Below are 20,985 nucleotides of genomic sequence, written 5' to 3'. Positions count from 1 at the left end.
TAAAGAAAATAACCTTAATAGATTATCAAAAACAAAATTTTATCCTAATATTGGTTCAATTAATTATTGTTAAGTTTTATTAATTCTTTTTAGTTTACATTTTTTTGGTGTTTTGGATTGTTCCTATATTACATTTATGATTGTTCCTATAATAAATAAAAATATAATTACAAAATACATTACTCATTATTAGATTAGTTTAAATTGTAAATTTCTTTTTAATAAAACCACCATAAAAATAATTATCACGTGCAACATGCGAGTTCGCAGCTAGTTAAAATAAAAGGAGATTCCAATCAAAAAAGTACTGGTGGTAAATCAAACCCTACTCGGTAAAATGTTAGCTAGGTGATTTGGTATTATTGAAGTATTTCTTTTCTCTTTTTTAAAGTAGAGGTCGCGGTTTTTACTTTTTTAGTCATGTTAGTGACACTACAAAACGCGGGGGCATTAGGCCGTGTTTTTTTGGGCCGCGTTTATAAAAACGCAGCCCCAAACGGACTAAAGCCGCGTCTTTAAAAAATGCGGCTTAATGAAAATACAAGAGCTGCATTTTAAACATGGAGCCATAGATTAGTCCTAAAGCCACGTTTTTTTGATCTGTAGCCGCATTTCTGGGGGTGGACCTATGGCCACGTTTTTTAAAAGTAAAAAAACTCAGCCATAGGACCTTCCTATTTAAATTTTTTGGCAAACCAATTTTATTTATTTATTTTTTCCTTAACTGTGGCCGCATTTAAAAAATGTGGCTCTAGCCCTCCTAAAGCCACGTTTTATAGACGCGGCTTTAAATTTGGTCTGAAACCGCTTGTATAAAACATGGCTTTAAATTTGTTATGAAGCTACGTTTTAGAAACGCGCGCGGCTTTAGTTTGGGATGGGACCGCATTTAATAAACGCGACCTCAGATTTTGCCTATAGTCGCAGGTTAAAAACGCAGCTTTAGGCTGTGTATATATAGTATTTGGTCAGACTTTTTCAATCCCAGCTAGCCTCTCCCACATCAGCCTCCATCGATCTCTCAAGAGCCCGATCTCGAACCTCCTCACCCTCCAAGCCTCCTCAATCTCTCCGATCTCAAGCCCTCACCCTCACCCTCCATCTCCGATCTCACCCTCACCCTCCATCTCCGATCTGAACCCTCGCCCCCGAAGCCTCCATCTCTGATTTCAACCCTCACCCTCACCCTCCATCTCCGATCTCAACCCTTGCCCTCCAAGCATCCATCTCTGATCTCAACCTTCACCCTCACCCTCCATCTCTCCGATCTAAAGCCCTCACACTCCACCGTCATCGCACAGGCAAAGTCCGTGTCTCTCTCTCTCTCTCTCTCTCTCTCTTTGTGAAATCAGAAAAAGCTGAGAGATACTCAAATTTGATTCTGCAAGGTACGATGGCTGACCTCAACTGTCATTTTCATTTTCCATGCATTTTTTTTTGTATAATATACCTATGGTTGACCTCAACTCTCTCGCTTGCATATGGGTCTCTGATTATGTTAATCTCTTGGGTCACAAGGATCGCTGAGGACTGACTCTGAGTTTTGGAAAACTTTGTTCCCGGTGAGTTTGAAAAAAGTTTAAAACTGTTTCTTGTTTTTACTTTTACTTCATTGCCTGATTTACTTGATAATTGTACTTTTTTTTTTTTTTTTGGGGGCTTCTATTCCTTCTAGCACATATTTGCCTGTGAGTTTTTTTAGATTCTATACACAGGATTGTGTGACTTTTTTACTATATGTTCTATTGTTTGGTTGATGAGAAAATGAGTGAAACGAAAGGAAAAGTACACAAAGCTTTTGCATTTTATTTTACGGTTTGTGATGTTTTTAATTTCAAAGCATGAAATGAAAATTGTTTTGTCAATTTCAACTCAGACAGGAGAGCAAGAATTGTCCTTTTTTTAAATAATGTGGTAATGTCCATAAAGTTCAGTTTCTGAAATAAAATATTAGGGTTTTAACTCTAACACATTAATTAAATAGTTTCATTTTATTATTATATTTTTTTTAGATTCTGTTCTGTGCTATGTAACTTGAGTTTGTTGAGGAATGTTCGGGGTGTTTGTTGTTCTTCTCTTTTAGAGCCCATGAATCTTTGTAATTTTAGGTCTTAATTTGTTGCATTTTTTTCTTTTGTATACTTCCCATGTACTAGGGATTTGTGCTGTTTTTCTTATATGAAAAACAAGTTTAAATTGTGATAACCTTTAACTGTTTTGTGGGTTCTATGAATCTTTGGCATGTTGTTCTCTAATTATTTTAAGTTTCTTGGGTTATGCCTTACTCTATGAAGGACTCCGAACTTGTTGGCAGGTTGGTATTATATGATTGCTAGAGTCTTTCCCTCTGATTGTTAATGTTAGTGGAACATTTTAATATATCTTACTTGTTGGTATTGAAATTACTTAGAAAATCATGACCCATTTATTTTTTTTAATATTGTATTCATATGGTCAGAATAGGTATTCGGTGTTTTGTCTGACTGTAGTTCTTAGTTATTCAGAAAAGATGTTTACTGTTCTGGGATTTTGTTGAGTGCTGTTTTTTGTGTCTGCTAACCACCATTTTGATATGGATGTGCAAGTGGAGGGTGGCCTACTAAACCTGCTCAACTAGGCTAGTTTGAGTGTCTAACACCTTTTTTTTTATAGTATATGCAAAAGTGAAAATGCTAGTAATATGCCTAGGGTTTCAATAATTCTTTAGTAATATGATTAGGAGGTGGTCCAGTCAACCCACTCAACTAGGCAAGTTTGAGTGTCTAACACCTTTCCAAGTAGTATGTGTAAAAGTGAAGATGCTAGTAACATGCCTAGGGTTTTAATAATTCTTTAGTAATACAATTAGGAGGTGACCCACTCAACCCACTCAACTAGGCAGGTTTGAGTGTCTAACACCTTCCCAGGTAGTATGTGTAAAAGTAAAGATGCTAGTAACATGCCTAGGGTTACAAGAATTATTTAATAATACGATTAGGATGTTTGACTGGTTAGAAACATGCTAGGATGATTGAATTGAATAGGAAGATGATTAGGATTGTTTGAAGAACGTGCTTGTTTGATCTTGAAGTTTTTGATTGGTTCTTTTGTGTGAGAGAGAGAGAGAGAGAGAGAGAAAGAGAGAATTGTTGTGTGATTAGATCTAGATCCCTTAGATTGTGATTATGATTTTTGGGTATTCAATATTCGTCACTTGTAATGGTATGAGGTAATGGAAGGGTGACAAAAGGAAAAGAACTGTTTATAAAACACTCTGTTTTTGTTTATGAAATAAATTAGATGACTACTTTTTTCTTATCTTGTTAATTTTTTTTTTTTAAATTTTATAATGATTTTTGCGATATGATTTGTAATATCTCCTATCTCAAGTATCATTAATTGTTTTTATTTATTTTTATTACGGTAAAAGGTTGCCATTTTTCTCTATTAGTATTTTTTTTTTCTCTTTTATTTTTGTTAAATGAAAAGCATCCAAGATCCATGTTTGTTTTTGTTTGGGTGTTGTTGTAGATGTTTTTTTTGTTTTTAATTTTATTTTATTTTATTTAAAATGTAGTGTTTTAATCCTAGCAATTAGCCATATTGATGTTTATCCTATAAAATTGCATCTAATGTTAAAAACTTAAAATTTTCTTCTTGAATTTGTTTTTTCCTGCTCAAATGTATGGTTCTTCCTTTTTGTTTCTGTCGTTCCTTGCTTGACTTTCATTCTTTTTTCTTGTTGAACAATTTTGGGATATGGTTAAATAAAACAAAATCAATAACATATACATGTGCTCATTGGCTTTCGAAGTTTGAACTCAAGAGTACTTGAGTTCTCTGTAATGATGTTGCCTTTTGCATTATTATTAGCCAAAGAAATATTAATAGGAATTAATATTTTCCCTAATGGGTTTTCGGCCTGATCTCTACTTTTGCATGCCAAGTGTTCGACTTTTTTGAACTGTTGAAGCTTGTGAGGTATTCATACGTAGCATGTGGTTGTAGGAGATCTTTTCATCTTTAGTTTTTTCATTCTTTAGTCTGCATAGTTAGTTTATGTTCTGAATTTATAAAGCTTTTTTTGCAGATAAAATAGTTTCACTACCTACAAAATCCAAGAAGCAGGTTGGAAGCGGATCACACTCAAAGTCAACTGCCCCCGCTATCTCAGAGGTTAGTTCTTATTCACTACTCACTTGATATATAACAAACCTTTTGAGCCTATATGTTATTGCCAAATACAAAGATTTAAACTTTTATTTTTGACATTTTTTGTCTGTAAAGGGACTCATAATTTGCAAAAGCAAACATATTGCATGAGAACATTTTTTATTTTACTGTATAATAATAATAATAATAATAATAATAATAATAATAATAATAAATTTTCCCTAGCAAGTAAGAATTGAAATTTTGAACTCAATTATTTAAAAATCACACTCGACTAGCCGGTTCAACTAATTGACTCAAACCTAGAACTGGTTCAGTAAAAACTAGAATAACTGATTAAAAAAAATGCCACTAGTTAAAACCAAGAAAAACTGGTCAAAAATCCGGAGGAAAAAGAAAAAAGAAAAAAAAAGAGAACCAGACCCTTTCCTAATTCTTTAATTATGGAAAATTAATTATAATTTAAGACTAATAATTTCTTAGTTTAAGATTAGATTTTTTTAAAAAGAAAAAATAGAAAAGGATAATAAAAAGTTAATGAATATTAATAATTAAAAAATAAAAACTAGACAACAATTTAGAATTTTTTAGGAAAAATTCTTGAATAAATTCATTCCAAATTACATAGATTTGATAGATTTTAAATTACATATAATGTTTAAATGACTTGTACAAGACTAACATAGATTTAATAAAGACCAACAAATAAATAATGCAAATGTGAAAATTAAAATTAGAATTAAATAAAAAATAAAGTTGAGAATTTTAATAATGTTACCGTTGTTGGGAATGAAGAAAATCTTCACTTTTGCATATATTTTTATATTAACCCAACTGTTGCTGTGTATTAAGCAATGTTGAGCTTCTAATACCGCCAAAGAGTGCTTTTCCCCTTCAAAAGTGTTGAGCTTCACTTTTGGGTCCATTTTGACACTTGTGAGAAGGTTGTATGTTGATGTTCTGTCTGGACTTTTCAATGTTCATCCGGACTTTTCAATGTTGAGGGAAAACAAGAATTTTTTGCATCATCTATTTCTTACTTTTAATTTATTTAGCATTTTTGTTTTCATTAATATACGAATTGTTTTCAATTCTAACTTACATTTTTCAGAACATAGCTTCAAGTGATTATTCAAAATATATGAATAATTATCTCTTATATTTATTTATTTCGATATAATAAATAATTGTTCAAAGTATTATTTCTTCTCAAAAAAAATTCTTCACCTGATTTCTTCAAGAGCTGGATAGCATCTAATGTGATGCTAAGCGTATTTGCATGATGCTTAAGGTATATATGATTAAATTCTACAGCTACATTTAATTTTTCAAAAATATTATTTCTTTTATTATTATGATTATTTTATAACTTAGATTAAATATTATAAATCTAAAGCTTTATAACCTATCATGTCATTTAAAATTTTAGGTTAAAGAAAGTAAATTGAAAAGCATTTATTAAATAACTTATACTTGAGAGCATATATTAGACAATTTTAGATATGCCTGAGAAAATCACCTATTGTTGTAACTATTAAATAAAAAAAATTGTCATGTTATTAAAAATTTTATATGAAGTGACAAATTATACACCGTTAGATCTTGAAAAAAAATCTTAATCAACCATGAAATGGATGAAATAGAGAAGATCATTTTCCAATTAAAACAAGATTCTTCCTTATAATGAAGTGTTTTTCTCTTTTTTTTAAACTCGATCAAAGGCATATTTTAGATAATTAAAATATTTGACATTGTTATTGTTTAATATATACGCGTGAGTGAAATCTCACACATTGAATAGTAATGAGAATAGTGAGTTGTTAATATAACATTATTAAACTCAAACCTATTAATTTAAGTTTTTTTGGTTAAGTGGTGTCATATATATTATATTAATTATTTAATTAGAGTATCTCCAATGTGTTATCTCCCCAACCGTCATTGTGTTCAATATTGTATGGAGAGGGAGATTAGAGAAGTTAATTTTTCCCCCTTTTTGTTAATTATATTATATTAAGGACATGGTTTATGTCCAATGCATTAGTGCACTGGGCATATTACTAGGTAGCACCAATAACAACAGTAATATTTAAATAAATAAAAATATTAGTTGGGTATGGATTTGATGGGTATTGAGAGAAAATTTAAATAAATAAAAATAAAAACCAAAAAAATAGTAATTTACTAGAAAGAAAAAAAAATTAATATAATTTTTATGTGCTCAAAACAGCATAGTTTACAGGATGTAGTTTAATACTGTACGTCAAAACTACATTGTTTTCAGCTTAGTTGGAATTTAACAATGGCCCCAACAATGGGTATTGACAAAGGGACGCATATCAAAGCGTATTATAATTTTCGGATCCAAAATCTAAATGTTTAAACTTTAAGCTTTAGAGACAAAACAAAATGACCACGTACTTTAAGAGACAACATGAACAAAACATTTATGTTATATAGGGACGAACTGCTCTAGCTAATATATGTCAAATAAAAAATTTATATTTTATAGAATCTTATACTTACAATTGAATTACTTTTCAACACCATTCTCTAGGTTAGAGAGTTTCCAAATACGAATTGAACAACTCTTCTTGTTTGAGCTTACTGAGTTGCTGATCCAAAGTTCAGCATTTCAGCTCCAGTACATGGTTATGACTTATGAGACAAATATGGCCCTATCAAAAAAAAAAAAAAAAAAAAAAAAAAAAAAAAAAAAATTATCTTACATTATTAGCATCTTGGACTTCATGTTGAATCTCAGTAAAACTAGGGTCAAAGCTTGGGTCCAATGCACTAGAGCACTGGACCCAATCCCAGTCTGTAAAACTATATGCATTTTTAAATTAAGCACTACTAAAATCAAGTGAAAATTAACACAAATCACACATAGGTCACTTCCTAGTCAGGGTGAAGATCAATATAAGTTGGCTTATTGACACATGTATCATAAGCCTCTTCTTGTCAGTGTTTAGTGTATCCACTTGCTCCGTTGGCTAACTTTTGTGATTAGTTGGGAATAAAAATCCAAATATATAAAAGAAGTTAATAACAGTTTTTCTTAAGAAGTTAAAGAGGTTTTTTAGGAGTAAGACGTGGGGAGTGGAATTCAAGTGTTAGATATTTGCAACCATTTGAAAAAAAGAAAAAGAAAAAAAGTAATAGATGGGCTTTAAATGATATTTGAAAAGGAAAAATGATATTTGGGGGAAGCTATCTTTAAACATAAAATTATAAAGTCATGGAGAAAACTGCTTCTACCATAATAGGCTAACTTTTAGGGAAAAAACCCAAAACATGGGTTTTTCTTCTTCTTCTTTTCTTTAAAAATAAAATTACAAGGATGACATTATGGAGATAATTGCTTCTAAATACGAATAGGCGAACTTTTAGGGGGGGGTGGGACACCTAAAACGTGTGTTAAAAAAAAAAATTTGAAAAACCGTGTTAGTTAGTAGTCTATCATAGCATAGGATTCTAAAATCCTAAAATTTAGGATTTTTTTTCTTGTTTGAAATTGTAAAAAAGAAAAAAAAATTTGAAGTTCAGTTTGAATTCGAAAACCAAGAGGGAGTGGTCCTATTTTATAGGCAATGTTTTTGCAAGAGTAAAAAGATATAGTTTTACTAAATTATCATTTAGTTTTGTTTCTACTTAAATCTAGGGAAATAGGGGTATTTTGGAATATAAAAAAAATTTGGTCCAAACAGGTGCAGCCTCTTAAATAGTAGTATAGATATGTTGATATGGAAATATTGATGTTGTTTTAATTTAATTCAAAATGTTAAAAAATGTGTCTTTTTTTTTTTTTTTTTTGGTTTTTTTCTTTTTATAATGTGTCTTAAACACGTAATTGTTGGAATTACAATATTTTTAAATATATGAATATTTTGTGTGATTTTTTAACAAAAATACATTAAACAAAAATTGAAATAAACTACTGTCTAACCTAAATGTATTCATTACCATATCGAGAGTAAATTTTTTGAACAAATACAGTACTACATTGAGAGTAAATTACTTAATGATTTATGATTAATACATGAATGGTCATCTAATTTAATGGTTGAAAGGTATTCCTTCAACCTAGATTCCAGGAAATCTTCTTCCATTGTAGAACTGTTTATGTATGTTTAGAAAGTAAAGATTGGATCATAATAATAATTTGGATTATTTATTATTCGTAGAAGTTCACTTTAAATTTGGGGTACTGTAACTTCTCAACCAAAAAAAAAAGGTACTGCACCCCATGGTAGAAAATCATTTTAAAATTGAGGTATTGAAAAGTAACCCACTCTACTAAAATTCACAATTATGATATCACTTGTACCAAATTTTGTAATTTAACTCATGCAAGTAACATGAGCATATTATTGACGTTTATTATTTTTAATGGTCAATTGGGTTATGGAATGTAATTTACAAACTTTGTTACACGTATGGGATGCCAAGTCCAAGTAGAAAAGAGACAGAATAGTATTAGGCTAATATTGTAGAAGGCAAAGAGTTTCAGCAAGTTTTCTATTGGGCCAGCCAAAGCCCACAGGCCGAATTTTTCATTTTCTGATATCCAAATTTAGTGAAGCCTCCCTTCAGTTTAGAGCTTTTAGTATTTTTCCCTTCACTAGTGTAGTCCACCAACTTCAGGAGAACCTAAGCCTAACTCACCCACCTTTAAGCAACTAGGTAATTTTTAATGCCATGGCAAAGGTCATGACATTTTATGTATATATCAAAGTCTTTTTTATTTTTTGATAGTAATGAAAAGCTAATATGTGACTATCAAATACATTTAAGGATAGCCATTACTTCAAATTTGTTTTTGACCGGGATGAGAAAAAGCGCAAATAATAAAAGACCCTGAAACCAAGTAAGGGCCAAGCATCCTTTTATTATTTAAAAAGTAATAGCTGAACCCCAATATTATTTGCATCAGCAAGCTAATCATTCAAGTAAGGTAAACAGTCTTCCATTCGCATAGGAAAATATATTTTGTACTCAGTCTCAACCCTCTCTCTAAGCCCACGCAAAGCCCCTTTCTAGGAAATCATGTTAGTTGCATTGTGATCATGACAAGAAAATGAGTAGTGTGTACCCTTGGCCATTTCTACTGCTAGGCTGCCCATTGCTAAGTGCCACTCATGTCATCTTGAATGTTTGCTAATATTCAATCGACTAAGAATTTTTTGAAGTATAGCCTAAATCTTAAGTTTTTTTTCTTTTCATTTCAATCCGTAAACTATAATCATCACGTTCAATTTGGTTAAGACTTTGAATTAGGTACAACACATTATATTTCCCAATTAAATTGAAATACATAGATGCATTAAGTAATACAATATAAATAATGTTATCTTTTACAAGAATAATTAAATTTAATATAATTATGTGTTTGAATTCAATGGGAGAATCCAATGTATTTAAGTTGTCTTTTTGTCTAGTGTCATCCAATGTAAGGGGTTGAGTTTGGTTTAATTCTCATTATATATGCCACAGCTACAGCTTATTATATAAAACTTTTCATGTTCTTTAATATGAATTATTTCTTAATTTCAGGTACAAACAGTAAACAAGCCGTGTGAAAATTTCATCCAGACTAGGCATCAAAAACTGACATTCGCTAGCAGGTTGAAGCTGAACCATAATTTACGCTTATTTCCCGTACAAAGAGAAATATTTTGCAACTTCATGTCACTAAATGTATGCTAATGGAATGGTTTTTATTTTGTTTAGGAGTTCTGAATTTTCTCGGGATATTTAGTTGTCTTTGGTTGTTAAAGTACATGATTTTCTATCAGGGATGGACCTAGTAGGGGGCTCGCCCCCCCCCCCCTGGCCCAATTTTTTTTTCTTTTTTCGTAGGTATATTTTATGTTTTTAATAGTTGGGCCCCTCCCTCCCTCCCTCCCAAAGCCTTGGCCCCTGTTAGCCAGCCCCACCCAGACAACCTACATGACCCTTTTCAAATTTTTGAAGCAAGGGAGATTTAGGTCTAGGCCTAGAGAAGGTCATGCATATGCATAGTAGTATTATTTTTAGGGCAAAACCTAAGTACAATCTCTTGTGCAATGCATTAGGTTCCCAATTAAACACATTTTTGCATTGACGAATAAAGAAGAAAATAATGTTATTTTTTCTAAAGATAATTAAGTTCAATGTAACTATGCCCTCATAATTTATCTTATTCATGCTATCAGAGTGTCCAAACCCATAGATGTATCACAGTGGATTTAGTTAAATTACTTGATTAGTTGGTATTATAAAGTGCCTATAATGCCATGATTAGTTGGCACATTTTCAAACAACATCATTACGAATTAAATTGTCAACCAAACTTTTTTGAACTCACTTTTGACCAATGACCCAAGTAATTAAGCATCATGGTATTACGGACTTAATAATTATGGAGTATTTAATAATTATTACAATTACATGAATTGGGTATTTGTTTTCATATTTTTAAAACACTTATGCTTAACTACTTTTACAACTTATCACATTGAGTTAGTCTAGGACAAGTGTTATATGTTCTAAGAAAATAGCCGCATACTTGGGTATGTTTGTTCTTAACAAATGACAAATGAATGTAATTATAATAATTATTACCTTTGTAGTAACAAATCTTGGTGTAGGTAAAATTCCGTAAATATTGTATCGCAATGGACAAAAGTTGGATGGAGAAGAGGAGGGGTACAAGGGAATATTTTGAAGGTGTGAAGCAATTTGTGGAATTTTCCTCTCCATCCGCACACAATGGGAAGATCTTATGTCCTTGTGTGAAATGTGTGAATTTGCTTATACAACCGCTAAATGTGGCACGTGATCATTGTTGGGCTTTGGGGATGCTTAAAAATTACAAAGTTTGGAAATTTCATGGTGAATCGGCGGTTGCTACGCCGGCTACTGAATGTGGGAGCTCTCATGTGCAAGAAACCCAAAATCTATATGGTGATTTTCGTGGGATGTTGCACGATTTGTGCCCCCTGCATGAAATGCCACCCGAACCAATGGAAGAAGGTCCAACTGCGCAACATCCGGCTAACGGTCCGAATGATGATGCCAAGAAGTTTTACAAGATGATAGATGATGTAGACAAACCTTTATATGAAGGTTGTACAAAATTTAGCATTTTCTCAGCCATTGTCGTGTTGTTCTAGTTGAAGACTCTATATGGTTGGACAAATAAGTCATTTACTCTGTTGCTTCAAGTCCTAATGGATATGCTTCCTTTAGACGCTAAGTTGCCAAAGGACCATTATGAGGCTAAGAAGATAGTTCGAGATTTGGGTTTGGGTTATGAGAAAATCCATGCTTGTCCCAATGATTGTATGCTGTTTTGGAAGCAAAATGTTAACCTTGAGGTGTGTCCTTATTGTAAAGCTTCAAGGTGGAAAACAAATGAGGCATCTATTGCTAGTAAGCATGCTTCATCCAATAAGGGGAAGAAGAAAGCTGCGAAGATCCTACGGTGGTTCCCCTTAAAGCCAAGATTGCAGTGACTATTTCTTTCACCCGATCTGGCTAGTTCTATGAAATGACATGTTAATGGTCGTATTGATGATGGGGTAATGCGGCATCCTACTGACTTAGATGCATGGAAAATATCTGACAATAAGCATTTACACTTCTCATCTGACCCTCATAATGTCAGACTTGGATTAGTTGCGGATGGGTTCAACCCCTTCGGAATTATGAGTACTAGTCACAGTACGTGGCCTGCCATGTTGGTCCCTTACAATCTCCCACCTTGGCTGTGCATGAAATGGTCATCTTTGATTCTATCATTAGTTATTCCTGGTCCTACCTTGCCAAAGATTGCTATAGATGTGTACTTGGGACTGTTAGTAGAAGAACTAGGGAGTTATGGGATGTTGGAGTACAAGCATACGATGCATCTTCAAAAGAAGTATTCCAATTGCGTGCAGCATTGATGTGGACCATAAATGATTTTCCTGCATACGCAGATTTGTCGGGTTGGAGTACCAAAGGTGAGTTGGCGTGTCCTTCTTGTGCCGTGAAGACCGAGTCTCGATATTTGAGAAATGGCCGCAAATTCTGTTACATGGGACATCGGCGATGGTTGGATGTTGACCACGATTTCCAGAAAAAAGGTATGTTATTTGATGGATCTAATGATATGCGATTGGCTCCTGAACCACCAGTCGCATCAGACATTATTGTGGAAACTGAACATTTACTTGGACGTTGTCTAGGTAGGAAATGTCAACTTGCTTACAAAAAAAGGAATAGAAGGGAGGAAGACTAGAGTGGTTGGAAGAAAAGGAGTATATTTTTCACCTTGCCTTATTGGGAGGATCACAAGTTGCAACACAATCTTGATGTGATGCATATAGAGAAGAATGTGATGGACAATATACTAAGCACACTGTTGAACTTGAAGGATAAAACGAAGGATAATTACAAGGCACGCCTTGACTTAGCAAACATGGGGATAAGGAGTGAACTCCACCTACAATGAAAAAGTGATGATCAGTATACCATACCGGCCGCATGTTTTCATATGACTTCATCGGAGATAGATGGTTTCTTGCAAGTTTTGAAGGACGTAACAGTGCCTGATGGGTACGCTTCCAATATCTCACGCCATGTGAATATGAAAGAACGCGAGATTTCTGGTTTAAAGAGTCATGATAATCACATCTTGATGCAGCAACTTTTTCCCATAGCATTACGTGGGTCTTTGCCATCTCATGTTACTAGACCTTTGATAAAGTTAGCTTCCTTCTTTAGAGAAATTTGTTCCAAAACCCTTACAGTTTCAGATATTGTGACTATTGAGGCAGACATTGCAGTGACATTGTGTGAATTGGAAAAGATATTTCCTCCATCCTTCTTTATAGTGATGGTACATTTGGTCATGCACTTAGTTGCTGAAGCTAAGATTAGTGGTCCAGTGCACTACCGTTGGATGTATCCCATTGAGAGGTAAGATGTGTGTAATATTATTGATCAACTTCTAGTTTCATGTGTGTGTTCGAATTACCATTGCCAATCATTAATCTTATCATTCCTTTATAGGTACCTCTCACGCCTTAAGTCTTACGTACGAAATAGAGCTGCTCCGGAAGGGTCTATTGCTGAAGGATATATAGTAGAGGAGTGCTTAACATTTTGTTCACGATATATGGAAAGAGTTGAAACTATATTCAATCAACCCACCAGGACGATTGAGGAGTCAACAGGGGTGGTTTCGATCGTGACACTAAACAATAAAGAGTGGACCCAAGCCCATCGCTACATTTTATTCAATTCCGAAAACATCAACCGCTTTCATGAGTAAGTATTACGTATAAAAATATGATTGCATGTCAATCCAATGTACGTAAGGTCTATTAACCCTAATACAATTGCCTGCACAGGATGCACAAAAGATTGATAGAGGATGAACTTTGAAAATGCCACAATCGTAACGTTTCCAACGCCATTATATCTAAGCACCACATGAAGAAGCTTTGTACTTGGTTTAGGGGTCACGTACGTATGACATTTTCAATTTATTAAACTTGTAACACTGTCTCAACTATGATTACTTGTACTGATATGAATTATTTTATTTTGGCCAACTGATGTTAGGTGATGTCCCTCACTGGTGATGATAAGGAAAGGGAGGGAGTTAGTGATACCCTTATTGCATTGTCCAAATGGCCATATATTTATGTAAAGTGGTTCAAGTATTATGTCATAAATGGCTTAAAATTTAGGAGTGTAAATGATGAGGCAAACAGGAAAACGCAGAATAGTAGAGTTAGTGTCGCTACTGATGGTGGCAATACTTACTATGGTATTTTAAGTGATATAATTGAGTTGAATTATTCTGACAATATCAAACATGTGTTATTCAAGTGTAAATGGGTTGATGACCAACATAGGAGAGGATATAGGACTAATGAATTTGGGTTTCCTATGGTGAACTTTACACACTTCATACATGGTGGGGATAAAATGATGGATGAACCATATGTCTTGGCATCTCAAGCTACATAAGTTTTTTATGTGGAAGATAAAAGGCATAAGGATTAGTATGTTGTTGTCAAAACTAAAGCTAGGGACGTGTTTGATGCTAGTGTTGGTCCCCAACGTGAGGAGGATGACACATATAGTTTTTCTGAAAATATTCCCTACAATATAAGTACTAATGAGGTTGTGAGTGACAACCTTCGTTGGGCTCGGGATGATCTGGAGGGAATGACAATTGATGCCTCCATCATTGCTGAAAGAGATCTTCATGGAGTAAACAATGAAGATGAGTTTATTGACGATGAGTCTGACAATGAAGATGACTACGAGGATAAGTACACCGAGGATGAGTAGTGTAATAGCTTAGTGGTGTATTATGCGTTTGGATGTTACAATTGTTAATGAAAACGTATCCATTCATGAATTACTTGGAATGCCTCTGTGTAGTATTTGTTGAATTTGTTAATTCCTCTTAATATTGTTAATTTCTTTAATTTTTACTTATTATGTATCCAATTCCTTCCCCACTTCACTATTGGATTTAAAATTCATTTCTTATAAACTTGGATATATGTTCGTGTGGTGTTAGGGTTTCATTTCGTCGTGGTTGTAGTGTTTGGCAAAGAGAAGCTCTTAAACTTGGATATATGTTTGTATATATTGTTAGATATTAAAATGAGTTATTTTACCCAGTCTTTTTACTTACATTTTATGCAATTGATTGTTGTATATAATTAACATTTTTTTTTTGTTTTGTAAAGTTGTTGGATGCAGGAATGGGAAAGAAACGCCGATTGTCACTTGTACAAGTTGGCAAAGGACCCTCACGTTCACGACAGAGGGGGGAGGAGCTGGAAGCCACCCATACTAGTGATGCTGGGTCACAACCCCCAGGTAGTTTACATGTCTTAAAATGTAACGTTTGATATTTATTACTGTTTTAACTAATTTTTTAGTTGTTTGTTGTAGGAATGGAAAGGGACCATCCATTGACGGTTGTGCAAGTTGGCCAAGGATCGTCACGCTCACAAGACAGCGTGCAGGAGGAGTTAAGGGCCGCCTTTGCGGCTGAGCAAGCAAGAGGGGAGGGAGGAGATGATGATGATGAGACACAACCGCCTTCTCCAGGTATTTATTCGTAGTGTAGATTATTTGTACAAAAATGAAAATGGGCACCTCCTTTATAATAACAGCAATAATACTAGAAGTTCAAACCATAAGCATAAAATACTACAAAATATCTCATTATTACTAGATTATCACTTTAACCTCCGGTATCTTAGCACTTTGATGTAATGAATTTTTTAACGCACTAATACATAGTGTAAGTAATGAAGTTAACTAGAAGGAGTGTAATTGCACTAAATAAATCATAACAAAACTCCATATTTTAAGAAAACTTAAGAGACCAATGTAATTTTAAAATTTTTTTTTTTTTCCTTTTGGTTTGTTGTGCATTTAGATGAACTTATTCTTTTTATTGTGTAAAAAAAGAGTTATATCTTAAATTAGATAATGCTTAAAAAAATTGTGCATTTTTTTTCAAAGGTGTAAATAACCACGTTCAAGGGAAGGATGGTTTAGTTAATAAGTTCGGCCCAAAGCTAACATATAAACTTGGGCTATGTTAGAGTGATAATGATCTGAAAACATTGGGTTTCGAGTTCCACGGACCAAGCTGCGTTTGACACCCGTTTTTTCCGTTTTTTATTTTGAATTATGTATATATATATATATATATATATATTTATATAAATATATTTAGAACAAATAAGTCTACAACATGATGCAAACGCGTGTTTTTACTTTTGCCATATGTTCGAATCGTGTTGGTTCTATTGCACTGGAGTGCTTGAACCAAGTTTAAGTCTAAGCATGCTTGTTGTCCACCTTAGGTTAGAAAGTAATAAATAAATAAAACAATTTCGAAAAGATTGATGAGAAAATGAATCACTCCAATTAAATTTCAGATTTCCTTCCATTTTTACTCTAATATGCATCACATGTCATTTATTTGATTTTTAAACCAAGATTTAAAATATTTTTAAAAAAATAGAAAAAAAAATGGAGAATTTAATGGGAGGAGATCTAATCCCAAGGCAAAATAAGTGACAAAGTATACCACAGTACACTTTTCATGCGATGATCACTTCACAAATATAAGTGATCGTGAAGTATGGAGACAAGAACCGAAGTTCAATTCTCCAAAACGGAGCTTTACACACACACACACACACACACAAATATATATAAAAGTGACATGCGTATCTCTTATCTTATCCTAACATTTAAAAAAAAAAAACAATTATCTATACCAAAATCAATTAGTGGCCAATAATAAACAAAAATTATTCTAGAACAGAAGCAATATAGTCAAATTTTATATATATATTTATTTTGTAATATTTTTCATGTTTATTGACATTTTCTATATTAGTAACTGCATTATAAAAGTGGTATTAGCTGCGGAAGAGCTAAAGGTGATGTCATATCACAATGGCCCATGTCAATTCTTGTCAAAATTATTGTGTGCTTAACAATAACATTTAGTTATCCACTCCAATATTAATCCAAGTAGGATTTTTTTTTGGCTTTGTGATTATCCAATGACTAGTGAGTAGTGACAATCTCTAACACCCACATTAGGTTGTATGTACTCTGTATGATAAAATATTAAAAACTCATTTTAATTTCGTTCTATTTTTAAACTGTAAATAGGAGCAAGTAAGTATGTGATTTAGTTTTTTTATTATTATTTCCTAATGAGTTGATTAGCTCCAGTTTCACCATTTCTAGCTAAAACATTGTATTCAGAATCTAGTGAGTGAAACTCACATAACACATGTTGCTATCTTTTAGGGAATTCATCAAATTTCACTCCTAAACCCCTTTTTTTTTTGGCTGAATACTCCTCAACTTTGACACACTGTCAATTTAATCATTTCATTTGATCTTCAATATGAACAATTATAACTCCTTACCTAGAGGTTCAACCATGTGATATGTACATGACACTGGCAGTAATGGTGTTTTCAATATTATAGGTAATATGGTTGAATTATATGCAAATCATGTGATTAAGAGCATCTTCAACAAGTTCTCTACACCCAAAATTTGGAGAATAAATCCACAAAAGTTGCTCCAACAATCTCTCTAAATCACTATTCATTAAAAAAAAATTGTTTGTTAATGAATAGTGGTTCTCTTGGTCTATGACCTACTATTCATTAGCAAAACGATTTATGAGAATAAAAAATTCAACCAATCATGGTTGCATCAAGTAGCTTCACCAACTTACATAAATATTTTGGATAAAAACAATTTTTTATTTTTGAAAGGGATAAAAACAACTTTTAGATAGAGACATCAACTTATTTGTTCTTATCAGTATCTTTAAGTATCAAAATGTCCACATTTACAAAGATCACATATATGATGTTAGTTGAGCACTTGAGCTATATACAGTAACTTTTCTCTAATTGTGAACTTTGAAATTTCATTCCTAATAATGGTTTGCTATATGTAGAAGATTTGGTCCAAGAAACCCCACTATCCAGTAATGGGCGTGCAGAAGATTCGGTTTAGGAAACCCTAGTATCCAGTAATTTAAATAAAAAGCGTGGGATAACGCTAATGCAGCGAATATGGTCTCTTCTAGCGAACAAGAAAATTGTATGTGGGTTAAATGGGAGCGGCCAACCGATTGGGGAGAGCGGGCAAACATTCAAAAGGTGGTTGGGCACTTTTTGCATCAGCCACGCCTATTGCCCACTTATGCCAAGTAATTGGATGCATGTCCATCATAACTACAAAGAAGATGCCTAGATAAAGATAGAGGTAGTATCAAATTAAGCTACTTTTAATTGTTATGTATAGCTGTATATGTGCTAAATGGCATTTTCAGTAGGGTGGACTATTGCACTATGCTAACTCAATTTTTGCATTTCAGAAAAGGTGGATCATTGACCCAAAAATTATCAAACCAGCTAATCAAATGAACTGGGCAATGCACTTACTAGGGGAATTGAGGAAGAACCGAAGGAGCAAGTTAAAAAAGAAATGCTACCCAAAAGATGCGTCGAAAGAAGATGTCATTAAAAAGAAACTAGCTTGGGCTGACATGCAAGACTACGACGCGCTAGTTGACTATTGGTTTGATTCTAAAACGCAGGTTTCACTATTTTCTTGCTCTATTATCTTTTAGTGTTTATATACATATGATGGGGTATTTGGATATACCGAGTACAGTTTTTTTAACTGATTTTTTTGTTTTAATTTGTTGGTGGGAATGTGTTCGTAGACATTAATTGATACGAACAAGAGAAGTCGTGGGTTTCAGAAGGATATAGCGAGGTCGGGGCCTATAAGTTTTGCCCAAACTACTAAGAATATGGTAAGAAATGCATTATACAACAACTAGCCAGGTTTTAATATTCTACTATTTTAATCGAACTTGTGACATATTGGTATCAATAAATTCTAGTTGTATTTATTTATTTATTTTTTTGTTGAAAGAACATGGTTGATTCGAATTCATGAAAATTAAAATAGATTTTGTCGGCGTGAGTTTAGCATGGGAAATGGCTTGCATGGAGATGACAGTAATGGTGGTAGTGCCCAACGTTGTCGTAAGGTCCAAACTAAGCAATCCACAGTTTCATTATTGCAATAATATAAACTTCTTGTTTCATAAATCAATATTAAAAAATCACAAAAAATTTTCCGTACATACTGTTTGGTTAAATTAATATTATTAATATTAATCTATTTTTCAATTCCAACTTCTCTTCTTCTTGAAGTCACTTTTTTTTTCATGTGAGTGTGTAAACGTTCACATTCTGAGCTATAATGAGATGTCAATTTTTTGTGAACATGGAAGTTTTATATATCCATCAAATAATAAAGCCTAGCAAACATGAAAAAGCTAGAGAAAAATTTTTAAAAAGCCAAAAACTTTAGCTTCTCTTCTAGGGTGGTCTAGCTTATAAGTTTATGGAAAACATGACACGGTGAAAGGAAAAGAAAAACATATGAATATTAGCTGTTAAATATTTGATAACACCATTATTGGCATTAATATAAGCTAATCACACATAAAAAAGAAGAACAAGAAGAGCAAAATTGATAAAAACGCCTAAAGCAGGGAGAATGACTTTTGCAAAATACCACGGCCTAGCTAAAGCTATATACTAAAGTAATTGAGTACTAAATTAAGCCAAACGTAGAGTAGGGTAACAATTATTTTGTGTGATGAATCTGAAGAGTTTGAAGAAACTAGTTTACTGAAGGAGAGCACAGTGTTGGGGTAAGGAAGACTTGGCTTTTTTGCATGTTTATGACTGTTAATAGACATTTCTTGTGATGTTTCCTGTTTTTGATTAGTGATTTCATTAATATTTATATTTGCCACTTTGTTAGCAAGAGTTTGGTTTGGTATATAGCAATTGGTTGTTCTTTGAATTTGCTTTCCTTTGTTACCTTCTCTGTGGAAAACTAAATAGGTTGAAAGTGGACAACTCCAATACAATTGGGATGCATATATGCAGGGGGTTGTAGCCGCGTTTAAAACGTAGCTATAGAAAAATTCTAAAAATATTCAGGGGGTTGTAGCCGCGTTTAAAATGTGGCTATAGACAAATTCTAAAAATATTTAGGGGGTTGTAGCCACGTTTAAAACATGGCTATAGACAAATTCTAAAAATATTCAGGGGGTTGTAGCCGCGTTTATAACGTGGCTATAGGTGACCAATATAACCACATTTAAGAAATGCGGCTATAGTTGTGGCCTATAAAACGCGGCTAAAATGTCTTCAAAGCCGTCAACAAGGGTCCTATGGCTGCACTTTTTCAAACGTTGCCTAAGAAATGACTATTTATTTAATCAAAGGGCAGGAGTGTTGGTACCAAAAACCGCTTGATACAAAGCATTCGCATGAAGAAAACAACTCACTTGTCTTTTTGAACGTAATAAACTACATTTTTAAGGAATTTGTTTTACTGCTTTGGATCCTTGTACCCCCACATTTATTACTGCTTTGGATCCTGGTACCCCCACATTTATGATGATTTTTTTTTAAAAGAATTCCTAATTCTGAGGAAGAGAAATACAAAAGGAAGAGTGGATGGTGGTAGAGTAATGTTTCTTAAAGAAGGTTGATATAGTTCCTAATGTGTTTTTATTTTATTTTATTTTCTGATTTTCAAGTAATTAGTATTTTTTTGGGTTTATTTATATATTTATTTTTGGATGTATCCTTGCGTAAGCATGGGTTACAATTTAGTGTACACTTTATACCACTATATATCTATACCATTGCATAATTTGCTCCTATCTGGCTTGAATTTGTGTTACAATTTGATGAAGAAGTCAAAACTTAAAATATTAGCAAATCGGAAGATTCATTGCCTAGGTATTGTTGAAACAAAACAAAATATATATGACTATACAATAGAGAAATATAAGAGAAAAATTAGTTATCTTCAAAAGAATAATCCATAGTATAGTTGTTAAAATCTGCCAAACATGTTCAGATATTGCTAAAACTAATGCAAAAAGTTAGATGCTAAAATTTCCAAAATGCCAAAAAAAAAAAAATTAAAAATTAGAAGATTCTAAACCTAGAATTATTAAAACAATAGAAAAAAAAAATGACTACAGTCACTACACACAAAAGAGATGTATAAGAGAAAGATGCCGTCGAAATATGCCAGATAGTTTTAGATAATGCAAAAAATAAACCCAAAAATTCAGATGAAACTAAAGAATTAGAAAATTCGGTGCCTACAAATTATTGAAACAAAATATAAACAAAAAAAATATGTAACTACACATAGAGAAATATAAAAGAAAGATGT

The 20,985-nt window shown here is 32.9% G+C and overlaps 1 long non-coding RNA gene across 2 annotated transcripts; it reads left to right on the top strand.

The window, feature by feature from the left end:
- Positions 1-1,001: 1,001 nt before the first annotated feature.
- LOC115952725 lies at positions 1,002-18,591 on the top strand. 2 transcript variants are annotated; one of them, XR_004083527.1, is made up of 9 exons: positions 1,002-1,388; positions 1,519-1,562; positions 4,070-4,155; positions 9,709-9,779; positions 14,892-15,024; positions 15,100-15,258; positions 17,657-17,967; positions 18,080-18,301; positions 18,431-18,591. It is a non-coding gene; the product is annotated as an uncharacterized LOC115952725 (long non-coding RNA). The 2 variants fall into 2 exon arrangements; XR_004083526.1 differs by having other exon boundaries at positions 1,002-1,562.
- The last annotated feature ends 2,394 nt before the right edge of the window (positions 18,592-20,985 follow it).

Source organism: Quercus lobata, chromosome 7 (assembly GCF_001633185.2).
Source record: "Quercus lobata isolate SW786 chromosome 7, ValleyOak3.0 Primary Assembly, whole genome shotgun sequence".
Classification (NCBI taxonomy): domain Eukaryota; kingdom Viridiplantae; phylum Streptophyta; class Magnoliopsida; order Fagales; family Fagaceae; genus Quercus; species Quercus lobata.
This window is presented reverse-complemented; position numbering and strand designations above follow the sequence as displayed.